Source organism: Cimex lectularius, unplaced genomic scaffold (genome assembly GCF_000648675.2).
Source record: "Cimex lectularius strain Harlan isolate CLEC.00 unplaced genomic scaffold, Clec_2.1 scaffold188, whole genome shotgun sequence".
Classification (NCBI taxonomy): domain Eukaryota; kingdom Metazoa; phylum Arthropoda; class Insecta; order Hemiptera; family Cimicidae; genus Cimex; species Cimex lectularius.
This window is the reverse complement of record NW_019392882.1, coordinates 236,450-254,621: the sequence shown is the minus strand read 5'-3', so window position 1 is coordinate 254,621 and position 18,172 is coordinate 236,450. Positions and strand designations below refer to the sequence as shown.

The following is an 18,172-nucleotide window of genomic DNA, read 5'->3' as shown; positions in this document are numbered from 1 at the left end:
GGAACTAATGAATACCGTCAAAAGCCTACTAGTGAATACGGACCCACATATGTTCCGATTGGCAGAAAACACCCACCATGAACGATATAAGAAAGGTTTAAATATGAAGAAATAAACACTCTACACTCGTTAATAAAATGAAATAATACCTAAAATATTTTAAATAATACATAATATTTACGATTATTTAAAAACAATAGTTGCCACCAACATTTATTAGTGTTATAACCTCAAACAACAGTTCCAAATAGTATTTATGTAAATCACAATAAGTATAAATTAATCAAAAGTTTCTATGTATGAATAATATGTGAGTTAATTTTGTTATTTAAAGACACATCAACTCCAATCATGTTTTAATGAGAAAGTACGTGGTTAAATTATTATTTATTAAGCTGTCCAGGATATGCCAAGTTTGACGATTCACAAAACTTCCCCTTGAATAAATGTGTTTCAATTATTTATGATTAATTACTGCACAGAGAGAGATCATGAGTGGGAGTTTGTCCGTTGTTTTCTAACTTCAAATACTAAAAACTATTAATAAAAATTAATATTAATTCATCTTTATAAATAAAAATTGTTCATATTTGCAAATGTAAATGACTGATTAATAAGATCCGCTGAGTAATATAACAGAAAACTATTCTTTCTAAACTTTATAATATAAAAGGAAAAACTATAACAACATTATTTGTTTAAATTAAATTAGGCATTCCACACTCAGTTTGAGGAGACAAAAGTTTTATTTTAATTTGAATATATGGTTTATCAAAAAGTTGAAGTTCCCTAGAAAACTTTTTATTCACTTGCCAGTAGAAATGGAGAAGTTATTTAATCTAACATAACCGCTTCAATATTAAATGAAGTTTATTCATAACTTTTTAAATTTTATTTTATTTTTTCAAAAAATTTTAAAATAAGGTTTTATACAATGGGTTGCCAGGGGTAGGGGTGACAATTCCGCACCTATCATCCCTAGTTATATATTTTATTCTTCAATTCATCAAATTGATATCAATGTTTTTCAATTGATATTCACTTTTTTAAGCAAGAACACTCGGGATCAAGGTATTGTCTTGAAGAAAAAGCAAATTCAGTTGTTACTGCAAAGCTTTTGACCTATTTTAAGGTCATCATCAGTGCAAATCTGTCTTAAATATGTCTACACGTTGACATATTTAAAAAATTCAATTAATTAAGGTTTTAAGTTGAGATAAAAAAGTCAGTGTCACGAGCGGGATTCGAACCCACGACCTTCGACTTGAAACGCCGCTACTCTACCACTTGACCTATCGTGACTTCGATCTCCTCGGGCAGCAACTTCCCATATCAACCCCATCTTGTGAATTTTCCCTCCTTTATGCCATTTTTCGCTCGTGACACTGACTTTTTTATCTCAACTTAAAACCTTAATTAATTGAATGTTATTAATTGGTCATGCGGACCACGAAAAATAGTGAATTTAATGGGCACTCTCGACACGACAAGCAAGAATGACAAAATTACATAGAAGACAAACACTTTGAGCCCTGAAGATGATCTCAATAAAGATCGAAACGTTGGCACGATAAAGAAAATGTTTTTCTGAAACCTACATTACACCAGACCGCATCTCACGATTTCTAAATAAATAGTGAATTTAATGAATTAAATTGAAGTATACTTCACTAACGCTCTCCGCGGCCATTTCATTTGTCGCCGACAATCCAATCCGATTACACGACATTTGAAAATAGCAAAAAGGAGGGAAAATTCACAAGGTGGGGTTGAGATGGAAAGTTGGTGCCCGAGGGGATCGAAGTGACGATAGCTCAAGTGGTAGAGTAGCGGCGTGTCAAGCCGACGGTCGTGGGTTCGAATCCCGCTCGTGACACTGACTTTTTTATCTCAACTTATAACCTTAGTTAATTGAATGTTATTAATTGGTCAAGCGTACCACGAAAAATAGTGAATTTAATGAATATTTTTAAAAAATTTACAGGCGATTTTTTCTACAAGATCATTTCTTGATCCAGAGTGTTCGTAAGTGAAAAGTGGTCGATCCTTCCAATACTGAAAAATGGTTTTCCATAGTTTCTTTTTGCAATATACCTTAGATCCTCCGAGATTATCTGCATCTAGGACATTTCAACCCCGATGCATACAGTTTTTAACCTACACGCACTCACACTTCCGTTTATATTTAAATCCGTACTTTCCTAAATACAGACTATTACTTAACTAGGACAACGGATTACTCAATACTCCCTCATTTCCGTAATGGTACTTATGATACATGCTGGTATACAGTGTAAATATTTGTTTCAGTTTTTTACAGAATATCTCGAATTTCTTTGAAGACCCACCCTACCCCAACGTTTCCAAGCCAACAATTTTTAACAGCAAATTCCTTGTAAATGTTGGGACTGAGTCGGTATTTAAGGAAATTTGAGATTGCTTGTAAGAAAATTAAATATATCAATCTATAGACATATGTGAAATGGTTTTGCCCTGATGATGACCTTACAATAGGTCGAAAGCTTCGCAGTAAGAACTGAATTTGCTTTCTTCTTCAAGACCACATTTTGATCCAGAATGTTCGTAAGTGAATAAATGGTCGTTACTTCCATTACTGAAAAATGGTTTTCCATAGTTTCTTTTTGCAATATACCTTAGGTCCTCCGAGGTTATCTGCGTCTAGGACACTTCAACACCAATGCATGCAGTTTTTAATCTACACACCATTTATATTTAAATATCTTCTTTTCTAAATACAGACACAAGTATGGCATCGGATTACTCAATATTCCCACATTTCCGTAATGGTACATATGATAAATGTTAATATACAGTGAAAATATATATTTCAGTTTTTTTACAGATCTCATATTTCTTTGAAAACCGACTCCGTCGCAACGTTGCCAAGCCAACAATTTTTAACAACAAATTCCTTGGAAATGTTGGCACTAGTCGGTCTTCAAGGAAATTTGAGATTGCTTGTAAGAAAATTAAATATGTCAGTAACAACTGAATTTACTTTCTTCTTTAAGACCACCAAGTGTCCGTAAGTGAAAAAGTGGTCAATATTTCTAAGACTGAAAAGAAAAACTTTTTTTTTGAGGTACTAATTAATAAAATGTTTTATGCAAAAAATGTAATGGAGTAAAAACTTTACAATATCTGTCGGAATCTTTAAGAGTACTTCAAAATTAAATCATACTTCAAACTACAAACTATATCAACTATTCATTCTACAGTAAACCTTAAGGGTGTTCTATTACCTAGAGTAGCCTGATCTGAGATTGTAGCAACATTGCTATCTTTTACGATGTTGTTTTGTTTGTTTAACAACTACATTTCTTAACTCGTGCATAAGAAAAATGTTTAAATAAGAAAATACGAACACGCTACAGCTCGTTAATAAGGTCATTTTTTACGAGCTGCCGAAAGGAAAACATCGCCTATTATGATGTTTGAGGGGAAAGTTTTTGTCGACGTTTTGAAGACAATGGGAAGAAGGGAGGGTAATGAAAGCCGACTAATTGTCACACTGTTTGCCTTTAGGTCTGGGGGCGGGTATCGCCTAAAGGGCGCCCTTGAGTGCAGAGAATAAAAGCCCTTCTTGGACAATCCCTTCAGCCAACGCTGCCTTGTACACAAACACACTTGGCTCTCTTCTGAATCAATATCCTATATTCATAAAATACAGATTCCCGTTGAACGTTAAACGGCTGAAACCTTTTCGCCCAACGAATACGGCCTTATCTCAAAGAGCAAATATATTAAATTTTAACAAAAATCCACAGGTATTAGCCCTTTACTGTGCAAATATTACTTTCGATTCTAACACTTTCCCACCGCTTAACAATTATTTACGGAGTTAATCATACAGAACCATGAAGTCCCTTTCTATTTTCATTGTAATAATGCAAAGTCGTGGAGAAATCAATTTTATTTTATCCCATTAATATAGAGGTGGCAAATAAAATTGTCGAAAAGAGATGTAGTTCCAAAACCGCAGCATCCCTCATACAGTACTTTATATTACACCGGTGCTTTCCCACGTTCAGCAGACCCGAGAAAAGATTTTCTCTGCCTTTTCAGGATTTACAAGTCATATATTTTCTGGAAGTTAAAAGATAATTACGACCACGTTGCATAAACAACGATAAAATAAAACCTCTGAGCAGATTATATAATTTAAAAAAAATGTTCACCTCAATCATTCAGACTTCAGCATGGTGTAATTAGACTATCCATAAAACAATTTGCTTCAACTACACCAAGGAAATTAAAGAACTAATAAATCAGAAAAGAAAGGCTAGGAGAAGATGGCAACAAGCAAGAGACCCTGCAGACAAAAACATTCTTAACAATGTGGCTCAAAAACTTAAACGGAAGCTAAAAAAATTACATGACGGCTCAATCAGAAATTATCTAGAAGATCTAACATCAGGCAGAGCCACTGATTAATCGCTGGGGAAGGCCATAAAAAAATTAAAACACCAATCTCCCAAATTCCTCCATTAAAAAAAGAGGATAGTATATGGGCGAAAGACAGCAGAGAAAAAGCCGAATTGTTTGCTAGTTGCTGAAATCTTCACCTTGCTGAAATCTTCAAACCAAATAAAAACATCAATGGCAGCTTACTTGAAGCAACAACCACTCCACAAGAAGAAAATATAAAGCTAGATTTACCTAAAGAAGTAGCCCAAGAAATTAAAAATTTACCTGCTAAAAAGACTCCAGGATATTATCTTATCACTGGAGAAATACTAAAACAATTGCCAAAAAATGGTATAGTTAAACTAACATACCTATTTAATGCTGCAACCAGACTGAAATATGTACCAAGCATTTGGAAATTCGCAGAAGTCCTTATGATAAATAAAAAAGGAAAACCGGCGAACGAGGTCAAATCATATAGATCAATATCGCTACTACCGACAGTGTCTAAACTCTTCGAAAAATTATTATGAAAACGAATAAAATCCATTGTAGAAAAAAAAATCATCCCTGACCACCTATTTGGATTCCGAACAAGACATTCAACGATAGATCAAATTCACCGAGTAACGGACGTAATAGAAAAATCTCTTGAAGAAAAACAAATTTGTTCTGCTATCTTCCTTGATGTCTCACAAGCTTTTGACAAGTCTGGCACGAAGGACTCATCAATAAACTAAAAGCGATGCTACCAAAGCAGTATGTCGATATTATCAGTTCCGACCTAACTGACAGACTGTTTAGAGTCAAACAAGAAGTTCAATATTCAAAATTAAAAACAATAAATGCAAGAGTGCCACAAGGTAGCATATCAGGTCCACTGCTTTACTTGTTATACACCAGTGATTTTCCAAAAATAGAAGGAGTAAAAACTGCAACGTTTGCAGATAACACAGCGTATTACTAGGACCGACTATCACCCATTCAACCAAAATCCTCCAAAATTCATGTAATAAGATAAACGAATGGACAAAAAATGGAAAATCAATCTAAATCAGTTCATCTAATCTTTTCAAACAAAAAAGTGGACCATGTTCCGTCGCTCACAATCGATGGAACTCCTATACCACACAGCGATACAGCTAAATATCTGGGAATGACCTCAGATGTCAAGCTGAGATGAAAAGAACAAGTGAAGAAAAAAAGGACAGAAATAGGTTTAAAGTATAGACAAGTATACTGATTAATAGGACGTGGCTCCAACCTTGCTATACAAAATAAAATATTATTATATAAACAAGTCATAAAGTCAATGTAGACATATGGTATTCAACTATGGGATTGTACCAAACACAGCAATATCGAAATCATACAAACACTCCAAAATGAAATCTTATGTAACATGGTCAATGCACCTTGGTATGTAAGGAATAAAGTTACATAGGGATCTTAAGATCCCTGAGGTCACGGCGGAAATACAAAGATTTGCCGCCAAACACCAGGCTCGCCTCAGCCAGCCCGAGAATGTAGAAGCGACCAAACTCTTACATAAACGAAACACGGTCAGAAGATGACTGAACTTGTGTAGTTAAAAATGAATAGTGAAATGTAAATCTTATTGTACCAATGGGTTTATAAGAATGCAAACATTTATTTATTCTATAATATTATTGTAAAATTAATGGTTGGTCTAATAAGACCAGTTTTAATAAATAAATTTAATTAATAAAAAATGTAATAATTTTGCTGATTAAATGATATACAAATTAAATAAAATGAGGAATATTTTTGATCTAACATATAATTTTGCAATTTTATTTGGTTAACATCATTTAAGAGTTAAAAAAAGGCATTTAAGAAGTACTGAAAAAATTCTATTATAAATATAGTGTTATTGGTTCCTTTGTGAGTGGATGTAGACATAATTGAGAGTAATTACTTTTTCCTAGCAGTCTGAGTTTTGGTTCTCCCTTCGCGTTAATAAAAGGTAAAGTCAACCTTACAAAAGGATTTAACGTCCTACTGGGTTTCGCTGACGAAGAGTCAAATCACTTTTCAATGTATTTTTCATATTTTCAATTAAATAAATCACGAGCTACGCCGGGATTCGAACCCAGTACCGCTAGCGTTACAAATACGAGTCGGACGCCCTAACCACGGCCACCACTGAGAAGAAAAACAAAATACAACAGCAAATAATTTTCCACTTTAAAACATAAGACAGGTTTAGCAGGAAAATAAAATCTATCTTTGTGTTTGGATCTGACAAAGCTTCATGAAAGTATTTTTATTTATAATTATTCACCCAAACAAGAAATTTGGCCATTTATTTAAAATAATAATTTGTTTTCGTAATTGAGACCTTATAATTTTCTGCCAGTAAGTTAAAATAACATTGAAGTTTAAATAAACTCTATTATTTAATGACTAATATTTATATGATCTATTGTTTACGCTGAATTATTAATCTTTTCTTTTTCGCATCAAGTGACGAAAATGCACTATTTTAAATTATCATTTAAAAAAACAATTTAACTAACCATTTTTCAGACTGAGTACTGAAAATGTAATAACTTAATTGCTTCAAAATAGAGTAGGGATAAAATTGAATTATTAAAAAACACAATGGACTTATTTCACAATAGGATGTAAAAAAGACACATATCTTGCCGAAACATTTCCAAAGTGATTTTGATATTGTATCAGTTGGACCAAAATATTCATCAACAAAATTTATCTGAAATCTACATTTTCGTTTGTTTATTTTTGTGTGTGTGAAAATGACAATTTTTAATATTTGTTTTTCGTTACATTCTAATATTCATGAACTCGTGGAAAAATTTACATTTTAATCCCCTCTTTCAATAAATCCACAAAGTCTTATTCATTTTTCAAACTGAGGGATTAATTGGCGTTTTTAAATAAAACTTTCTTTATACAAGTTTTTACTCGATAATTGTGAATTAGTAAGTTTTATTTTTATTTTATTTTTTGTAAATTCGGCTAAAATAATAATTAATTTTGTGTTTTTCTTGTTAGTATGGAAGTTATTGATCATTTCAAACAGTTATAAACAACAACAAACTTTATTCGTTACACAGATTAATTTTGTGTAGGAAATGTTAAATAAATTTATTTTGTTTTTTCTTTTGTTTTAAATCTGGAAAAAATAAAGTTACTAAAATAAAAACTCAAAAATGTAGGGGTTTGTTAACCAGCAAGTGTAAATCGCGTGTTGTGGAAACAGGACTTTTCAAAACAGTTTCTCACTGACAACATGTAGCCAAAGCATGCTTGTTTCACAAACGGAAGAACAAAAAAAAATAATTCCCTTTAAAATAATGGATTATTATAATTCAAAAAGCGAAAACAAAATGATTCAGATATTCTTTGAAAATAATAATATAAAATAAAATAAACTTCCTCTTTTGGTTTTAAACCCCAAAATAAATTGCGAATAACAATTTATCAAAAATTACAAAACCAACTACTGTAAAAGGCAAAGTAAAAAAGAAGGCTCACGTCTCGAGGCCTGGAACGTCTTTTTTAAATAAATATATAGATTCCACTAATTAGCAAAAACAGCTTGGCTCTTCTCAATACTGTATTTTCAGTCTGGCTGCTAATTCAAGACCCTTCCTGTTTACATCTTACACCTTTTGCCCCCTCCCTCTGAGCACCTTATTGGCCTGTTAAATTATATCTTTTTTCATTGCTTATGTTCTATTTTATTTATTCATTGGTTTCGTGGTCGGCTTGACCAATTAATATCTTTCTTCTTTTAATTAAGGTATTTAGTTGAGATAAAAAAAAAAATCAGTGCCACGAGCGGGATTCGAACCCAACATCTTCGACTAGATAGGCAGCTGCTCTACCACTACCCCGGCTCTACCTCAGGTCACGATAGATCAAGTGGTAGACCAGCGGCGTATCTAGCCGAAGATCGTGGGTTCGAATCCCGCTCGTTACACTGACTTTTTTATCTCAACTAAAAGCTTAATTTTTGATTTATTTTGATAATTTGTAAGATCCCATCAAATGAGAAAATGACATATGAGTGAAAAGCAAACCACCAAGAATAGACAGACCCAGTAAAGTTATCAGTGTTGATTTAAAAATTAATACAGTTCAAAGGGCTGGGAAAACCTGTATTGTACAACAATGTACAGCTTAAGCTGCAACTGCAAAGATTACTAGAAAAGAATACACGAGGTGCAAAACATTGTACGGGGTTCCTAAAAATATATAAATTACACCGGAACATCTTATAAGTACGGCCTGACCATGTCAATGAAGATCGGTGATATAAAAAATCATATCAAATTTTGCGAAGGAATGTCAAAACGTGGTTCATGAAAATGGAGGTGCAATTCTTTGTTCACAATTCACCGCAGATTTGTATATGTTCTTCAAAACCTTAAACCAAGTGTTGCTGAATTAATTTCTGATTGCTTATCTAAATGGTCTAAAACTCCTTTTATTGATGTAACATGTCACCTACCACAAGAAACACAATCAGTAAATCACCTTAGTTTAAGATAGGGGACAAGAAGCCTTCCTTGTTATTGCGGCTAATAAGGACCGTTGATGGAAACACAGGTGCAGGATGAGTTTTTATCTCTTATTTCTTTTACTAACTTCCATGTTGAGTTTACGTTTTTACTAGACTGCTAAAATGCTGCAAATCCTCTGCTCGAGTTCAGCGAAAGCAAAACTGAATAATTTCTCAGCAACATACCGTAAACGGCAAAGCATATTGTTTAATTTTACAAAATAATATAAAGTCAGATGTCTGATAGAAAAAGGCAGCAAATACTATGCAATTTTATGCACCGGCCTGCACCAAGTTTTTACGCGAAACAAACTCAAAATGAAAGACTTGTAGATATCTTATGCTATTTATTTTCATTGCAAAATTGTTAATAAATAAATTTCAACTTTTAATTATTAGTGCAATTGAGATCATACAAAAATACTATGTATATATAATCCATGCTTTATTGATAGATTCTAGATTGTTTCAACAACGGCAAGAAAATTCTTATAGTATTCATAAAAACCTGGCAAAAAGGCAGATACTAAATCCGAAGTATTCTGACCTTGTACAACAGTTATCACACTGACATGTTACATAGCATGTGTTGTTTACGCTGAAGGTAAAACCTAAAATTAAAAACAAATTGAATTCTTTACAAAGGATCTGGTTGTCTCTGAATCACGATAGACGTCAAAACAACGTTTCTAAAGCATTTTAGAACGAAAGAAATAAGTAAGACTACCGATAACTAGCAATATCAGCTCATTCACAAGAGCGGCAATCGCATAATCGAAAGATTGATTAAATCCTGCATGCTTTGAATTGATACCGATCAATTGACGCTCTACACCCTCTAGTGTCGGCTATCAAATTACCCATTTAATGTTATGCTATTAAAATAATTCAATACGTTCTCACATACTTGGTAAATCTAAACCGAAAACGCAATTGGAGCTTGGGTAAACCGTAACGGTAAACTTGGAAAATATTTCCTTCCAGCCAAATACACTTCTCGTTTGCATGCAAAATTATTACATTAAAGCATTACGAGACGATAACACATTACTTCCCAAAAAATTATTAAGAGGACATTTGAAAAATGGCAAAAAGGAGGAAAAATTCAAAAGGTGGGGTTGAGATGGGAAGTTAGTGTCCCAGTGGATCGAGTTCACGATTGCTGAAGTGGTAGAGAAGCGGCGTATCTAGCCGAAGATCGTGGGTTCGAATCCCGCTCGTGCCATTGACTTTTTTATCTCAACTAAAAACCTTGATTAATTGTAATATATTAATTGGTCAAACGGACCACGAAATTAGTGAATTTAATTATTAGGAGGGTTGGAAGAAATAAATTATTATTTTACGAAAAAAATTACTAACTATTTTTAATGCAATGCTACTTCTTGTTTAGATGGATTCCAAAAAAATAAAAAATTCAATAATGGCCACAGAAATCAGATACTTGCTAAAAAAGAAATAATTAAATACGTGTTCGTCTGATAAAAGTACATAGAACACCACCAAAAAAAAAACAAAAAAACTTTTGAAAAAGCAAAGTAGGTTTAAAAATATCAGACAATACATCTACAAATATGAACTAAGTCCAATAAGCCCTAATTTTCTGAGTTTGTTTTAAAGTAGTTTAAGCTATGAAATTGAACTCAAATAGGACAACGAATACTCAACATTCACACACTACGTTTACACCACTAAAAACGCTACGTAACAAAAACGTAACCGTTCAGAAGAAAACAATAATTAAACAATTAAAAGAAAAATCTAAAATCTAGCAGCACACAAATAATAACCAAAACAGGCAAAACACCTATGACCAACCCAACAACTTGAACATCTACTGCAAATGACAGACTGAATATGACGTAATGCCGAAACAATTAGGACTAATTAAAACACGCGAGTGTAGGTAGGCCCGAGTACATTACACCCAATGTCGGTTAACATTTCAAAGTGTAGCTATAATAGGGTTTCCGCTGTAGACCTATACAGGTCGCTGTAGAGAAAAGGTTTGGAAATTTTGCTTGGCCGGTTCGCACAAAAATTGTCTTACATACACTCTGGATCAAAGTAGTCTTGAAGAAGAAGAAAGCAAATTTAGTTGCTAATTCCATGCTCTCAACCTATTTTAAGGTCATCATTAGGTCATCAACTTAAATATGATGAGAAAAAGTGGTCGTTACTCTAATTCTAAAAATCGTTTTCCATAGATTCTTTTTACAATATTCCTTAGGTCTTCCAAGATTATGTGCATCTAAATACAGATTATTACTCAAGTAGGACAACGAGTACTCAACATTCCCTCATTCCCTTAATGGTAATTATGATACATACTAGTACACATGGAAAGACTTAAAGTTTAAGAATATATTAGCAGACCATCAATTAAGTAGAGCGTTTTCAAATTTGGACGATCGTTTGATGTTTACAATTTCTGAAGAAGATAAATGAGGAATACAGCAACACTAGAAGAAACGAAAATAAATATATTATTATTTTCTCACATCAAGGAACGAGCTGTCTTGGGTGCATAATTAGCGGAAATAAATATTAATTTGCACGAGTAACCCTTCAGGGTAAAATCGAAGGAAAATTAGGCAAACTCATTGTGGTGGCTATGTCACAAATTCAAACAGAGTAGGAAAATAGGTGGACTGGTCGGCCGAGCAGAGGAAGAAAGCAGTTCGAATCAATCAATAGCACATGAACATCTTTGCCCGATGATAGCAGAAGGAAAAAAGAAAAAGGTACTTTGAAAATTTTATATTGGCAAGTTTCTTTTCTGTACTTTATTTGATCGGATCTGGAAGATCTTGGAAATAATTTTTTCATAGTACGTTTTCTTTTACTGTAGTTTGGTTATTTCCTATTATCATGTTTTACCATGTGGTGTTATTCTTGTAATTTAAAAAGCGAAGACGGGCGGACCAGTATAAACGGAAACGACCGAACTACATATACATCACCCACGGACTACAAAATCTCACAATCTGTTCTGTCTCTAGCTAATAACAATAAAACCATAGTATATGTAATAATGAAAAATTTCATAATTGAACATTTTGGTTTGTCTACGAATAAGTCATATTGAACTGATGTACACGAATCACTTTTCTAAACCGGCAAGAATAGACGGACACAGAACCACATGAATTTTTCAGTCTTCGAAAAAAACTACCCTTCCAAAAATATATAAAGTTTGTTGTATCATCATGGATCGTGTGATAAAGATTTGTTTTAGAAAAATGCCTAAGCTGGTGGGGAAAAATCTGCGGACGAGGATATAGAGGACTGAAATTATTTTGAATTATATTAAAATATTTAGAGGTAAAAATAGGCTTGTGAATTTTTGTAGTTGTTATGCATGGTGTTTTATAGCTTAAGAGCGATTTCAGCGGAAGATAATATCACGAAGTCAGGCCGACCAGAGATATTTTGCGTCAAACTTCCATTAACGCTCATCGCACGAAAATTTCACTGCCCTTTTAAATGGAAATGTAGTCCGGTACGTTCCGCGACACGGCCGAAACGATCTGTTGGAACTGGCGGAAAACGCTAACCGTAATTTCAAAGTGCACCTATATGAATTGAAGCTGATAATCAAAGGGGTGATTTTATGCTATTATCCCGATAACCTTTCGGTGTTGCCGGTCAATAGGTTAGCAGAGGGGGTTGTAAAGAGAACATGCGGCCTCCCCAGTTCAGCACGATTCCTTACGCTTAATAAGCACGAAGGACGAACTAATTGAATAAAACTAATCTAATGTGAAATTGGGAACGAGTTAGTGATATGAGAGAAAGACTTTATGGTAATAAAGGATAGAACGCTAATCAAAAATTAAATTGAATTAAAAAAAATACACATAAAACAATATTTTTTTGATCATAAGAAAGTGTTAAATATCCCTAATTTAAATTAAACCGTAAAATATTAATATTTCGAAGACAAGTATAATCGAAATTTAAAACTGGTATAAATGTCTTCAAAATAAAGGGTTGATCACGTAAAAATTATTCTTTGGAAAATTATATCAACGATTTTCTCGAAGGTTGGGAAAATATTTTTCACATTATCAGAATGTTCACATTTTTTACAAGATTTCAATAAATATGAGTACACTTTTACAGTTTAAATACATTTATACATTTATGATTATTCAATTTATATCCAATTCAGTCTCAGTGCTTGTTCCAAGCTGACACCCCGACGAATACCAATACTAAGTGACAGAACACAAATTGAATTGAATATTCCATTGATTTAGACACCGTTTTCTAGTAAATTTTAAACATCGGTTGTTCGATTTAAAAAAAAATTCAATTAGAATTATTTGTTCTCTTTTTTTTCTCTCTTTTTCTCCTGCTCCCTCTCCCACTCCTTCACCCTTCTCACAATCTCTCTCCACCCACACCCTCTCTCACTCGCTCTCTCTCTCTCCCCCTCCCATTCTCTCTCACTCACTCTCATCCTCTCGCTCCCTCTTTCTCACTCTCCTTCTTATGATGACTTTTACATTTTTTTTCCTCATTCAACTCTCCACCACTTTCTCTCAACCTTTCTTTTTCCCACTCTCTCTCTCACTCATTCTCTCACTCTCTCTTTCTCACACTCCTTCTTAATTTTTTTAATCTTCCTCCTATAAATCACTCCCAGTGGCTTAACCAATTGTACTAGTGTAAACTGTAATTCACGGCGTACTAGTTATACAGTTTAGCAACACAGAACAATGTTGTGTATTTCCATGACTTTTACATTTTCTTTTCCTCTCTTTCTCTCAACCTTTCTTTATCCTACTCACTCTCTCTCACACTCTCTCTCACACTCTCTCTCTCACTCTCTTCCTTTCTTTCTACCTTACTCTTCCTCTCATTCCTTTTCGTTCTTCTTCTTTTGTAAGCCCCCCGTGGCTTTACCAACTGTACTAGTATACTGTTATTCACGGCGTACTAGTTATACAGTTTTGCAGCACAGAACAGTGTTGTGTGTTTCCCTGCCCTTCGTATTTTCTTTTACTATGTTAATTCTCTGTCTCTCGCCCTCATTCTGTCTTTTTCTCACGCTCTTTCTCTCCCTCTCTCCCACCCCAACACGCTCCCTCTCACTCCTTTTTCCTTTTGTACTTCTTCCTCTTCTCACTCACTCTCTGTTACTTTTCCAACTTTACTAGTATAAAATGTAATTCACGCGTACTCGTTATACAGTTTAACAGCCCAGAGTAATGTGTATTTCTCTGACAGTTACATTTTCTTTTTCACTTTCAACACTATGCCCCTCGCGCTCACTCCTTCTCTCTTTCTCTCTCTCTCTCCCCCTCCCTCTATCTCTCCCTGTCTCTTCTACTTCTCTTTTGTTCTTTTCCCTCTTATGACTCACTTTCTCTCGTTTTACCAACTGTACTAGTATAACATAATTCATGGCGTACAAGTTATAAAGTTTTGCAACATAGAACAGTGTTGGGATGATTTCTTATTAAATCAAAATTTGTCTAAATGAGCGCAAAAGTTAAGACTTATTAGCTAGAACTTGTTTAGAATTTTACGAAATGATTCTCCTATTGAAATTCGATTGGGAATCGTTTCCATCTGTGGACTTTAATAGCGAATATTTCGGTGTGAGGTCTCATCAACAAGAGCTAATATTTATAAAGCGAGAGTTAGTAAAACACTTTTGGCCGAATGCATTAATTTCATTTATTAAATAATGAACAATATGATTACGGCTTAAAGCTCATCCCTTATGACCGAAACAACAGGATTGGTTGGAGTTTAATCTAATTACTGCCACGTTTTTCTTTGCCAGTAAGCAAATTTATAATTATTTGTTTTCCCCGTGAATAGATAAACACGTTTTTTTATTGTAACCTTTCGGAAACAATCAAATATTAATATTTTTTAACGAATTTAATGAATGAAATAAGTTTTTTTTATAACTGATTTTTTCAGGTTTCACATGTTTTTCACATACATCTCAAATGTATGTACGCAGATTGGAAATTTGGTTTATAAGAGCTTTTTTTATGTATATAAGTGAAAAATAACCTATTGCGTCAGTTTGAATTTGACTTGTAAAATGGAAAACAGAGAGAACATATACAAACATACCAAGTTGATAAATTTGTTTGTGAATTAATAACTTTTTAGCATAACATACAATAGTCTATCATTTTATTTTACACTCTACGTTTTATTATTTTATCATTTACCTATCTTTCAGTCGCTCATTTTCCTTGTTAAGTTAAAATTGATACCTTGTTTTCCAAAATAAATTTTTATTTAAATAGCATACAGTAATCGGACGTTTCTTGTCGCTGCATAAATGTTAGTTAAGGTAACAGAACTCACCAAAAGAACAACAAATTTCGCTGCATCGACTGACCGTTTCTGACTGTGAACGCAGTTTAGAATAACGTTTCAAATCATGCTTATGTACTATGTTTTGGTTACGAGTGAGATTGTGGACGTTCATTAATGTTCATGTGTAAAACCATATTTATGTTTAACAATTCAATTCACGTCCTAACGTTAAAACGTTAAAATTTTACTTGGTAGTACGGTGTCGAGATCATCTCTTCTCGTTTTGATAAAAAGAATAAGCCGTTCAAATTGACGGAAGTATTTTAAGTGGTGACTTAAGTCCCTTTTCCACCTGGTCCATCAAAGTAGGACCAATATGTAGTAACTAACTATCCACTTTCAGGCTTTTTGTGAGAGTTTCTCTCGGGGTCTGTGTACTTTTAAACATGTATTTTGTACGTTTCTGATCATTTTTCTCTTTTAGCTTCATCTACAAAGATGCTCTGTAAACTCCCGTCTTCTGCAGACCCAACATTGAAAGACGTGAGAAACCGAATCACTTCTAGTAGATCAAAATAGGTAAGTGTTTAGCTGTATTTGTAAAAAGCACATCGTATGTTAAAGTAAAAGTGACCATTGACCTTTGACGAATCGCGGAAAAATGGGCAGTAGTTGCTCTCAAGTCCGAGATTGATTGATTGATTAAACGTTTTATTTAATCACGTAAAGTTAGGTCTCGTGGACCTTTCTTTCACATAGGAAGAGATAGAAAAAGATAGAGAATCCTCTTACGTTTCTTCCAGCCCTTATGTTGACATAGACAGTCTTTGGCAGTGTTCGGACTTAGTAAGTATTCCAAGAAATTTGACATCGGCTTTAAAAAAGTTAAATATGTCAAATTATAGACATATTTAAGATTGTTTTTCCCTGATGATGACCTTAAAATAGGTCGAAAGCTTGGCAGTAACAACTGGATTTGCTTTCGTCTTCAAGACCACACCTTGTTCCAGAGTGTTCATGAATGAAAAAGTGGTCGAACTTTCTAATACTGAAAATGAATAGGCATGTTAAAATTCCATATTTATAGTCCTTGATACAGATTTGTCTTTCTTTGACCCTCCTCTTTCCCAACCGTACTTGAGGTAGGTCCAGACTGTCCGCCCTCGGCAACACGATTAATTTAAACTCCAATGCAAAATAAATTTTTATTTAGAAATCGTGAGATGGGGTCTGGTGTGATGTAGGTTTCAGAAAAACATTTTCTTTATCGTGCTAACGTTTCGATCTTTATTGAGATCATCTTCAGGGCCTAGTATTTACAAACATTGTTTACATATTACAATTACATTTTGGATATGGAAAAGTGAATTTATACAATGCAAGATATATTTTATAGATTCAATCAAAGTATTTCTACTCACTCAAAGTGTTTGTCTTCTGTGTAATTGTGCCATTCTTGCGTGCCGTGATATGTATTGTAATATGTAAACAATGTTTGTAAATCCCAGGCCCTGAAGATGATCTCAATAAAAGATCGAAACGTTGGCACGATAAAGAAAATGTTTTTCTGAAACCTACATCACACCAGACCGCATCGCACGATTTCTAAATAAATATCGATTAACGGTCACTAATCACCACACATTTCTACACGCAAAATAAATTCTTTCCTAAATTCGTACCATCTGCTCAAATAGGGTAGTGGAATACTCTATGTTTCTCGTCAACACATAGTTTATTCACTCATCACTCAACGGACTAAAATCGTAAGAAAGAATTAGCCTGAAGCATAATCCTCATATAGTATGCCCTCTGACTATGAGGCCAAGGAATGACATGATGAATTGTCAATATTTTTATTTACATATTTTATTTGCTGTTCAACTAAGTTTACTAAACTTTACAATAATAGTACGGATACGTATTAGTTATACATTGTAAATTGCTTACAAACAATTTCTTCAATAACAAGAAAATTTCAAATGAGATCCACAATTTTTATTTTGTTTTCTCTGAAAGTAGATTTTTTCGACGAAGAATTTGAACTACAACGTTGGGACACCTCCTAAATTGATGGCTCAAGGATTTTTTCCAATACATTAATAAATGAATGAAGTTTTCTGTAAATGTTTCTAAACGGAAATGTACTCATGTATTTATTCGGCAGCCGGGTTTTCAATTTGAAAAATTTATTAATCTATGGTTCATAAGACAAAATAAAATTAACATTTTAATTGTTTAAATAATTGTTAGGTACGTTTGTGATATAGGATTCATTCAAGTAAGCAATTGGATTTATTCTTATTAGGAGAAACGGTTATGTTTAAAGTTTTTTACGATTATTATGTTCACTTCATGAGGAAAACGTTTTATAAACAATTCCAGCAAATTTCTTTAAATTATTCATATTTTCAAAAACCCAAGAGCCGTCAATTTGAGAGGTGTTCTAAAGTTATGGTACTCCCATCTGGATTCCCATCTGAATTTTTAAAAAAATCCCGTCGACGATACATGAAAAAAGATTACGAAGGTGTAGGAATCTGTTCATAAATATAAGAGGTTACCATTCGTCAATTTTTTACACGTGTTCAAAAAATAGAGAAAACGTGCTGGCGCATGTTAAAAAAATATATAACCCAGTTGAATTTTTTTTCTTTTTAATTTATATAAAAACACACCAAACTCAAGGGAGGTCTTTGCTTATCGCCGTAATGGATAAACCAGTGACATGTAAAGAATTTGTAAATCTATTCATTTAAGTAATAAAATCTAACCCCAACAAGATTATAATATTGAGACAAATATAAAAGCTATAATGAGCTAAATTAAACTACATTTGGATAAAACATATATATATATATATATATATATATGTGATATGAATACTGATATCAATCACAT

The 18,172-nt window shown here is 33.3% G+C and overlaps 1 protein-coding gene and 2 non-coding genes across 3 annotated transcripts in view; 1 reads left to right on the top strand and 2 right to left on the bottom strand.

Annotated features, from left to right (window-relative positions):
- LOC106660793 (lachesin-like) overlaps window positions 1-18,172 on the bottom strand; it is a 329,309-nt gene that overhangs the window by 235,623 nt on the left and 75,514 nt on the right. The window lies entirely within an intron of this gene.
- On the bottom strand, window positions 1,230-1,302 carry Trnae-uuc. Its single transcript has one exon. It is a non-coding gene; the product is annotated as a tRNA-Glu (tRNA).
- On the top strand, window positions 1,804-1,876 carry Trnad-guc. Its single transcript has one exon. It is a non-coding gene; the product is annotated as a tRNA-Asp (tRNA).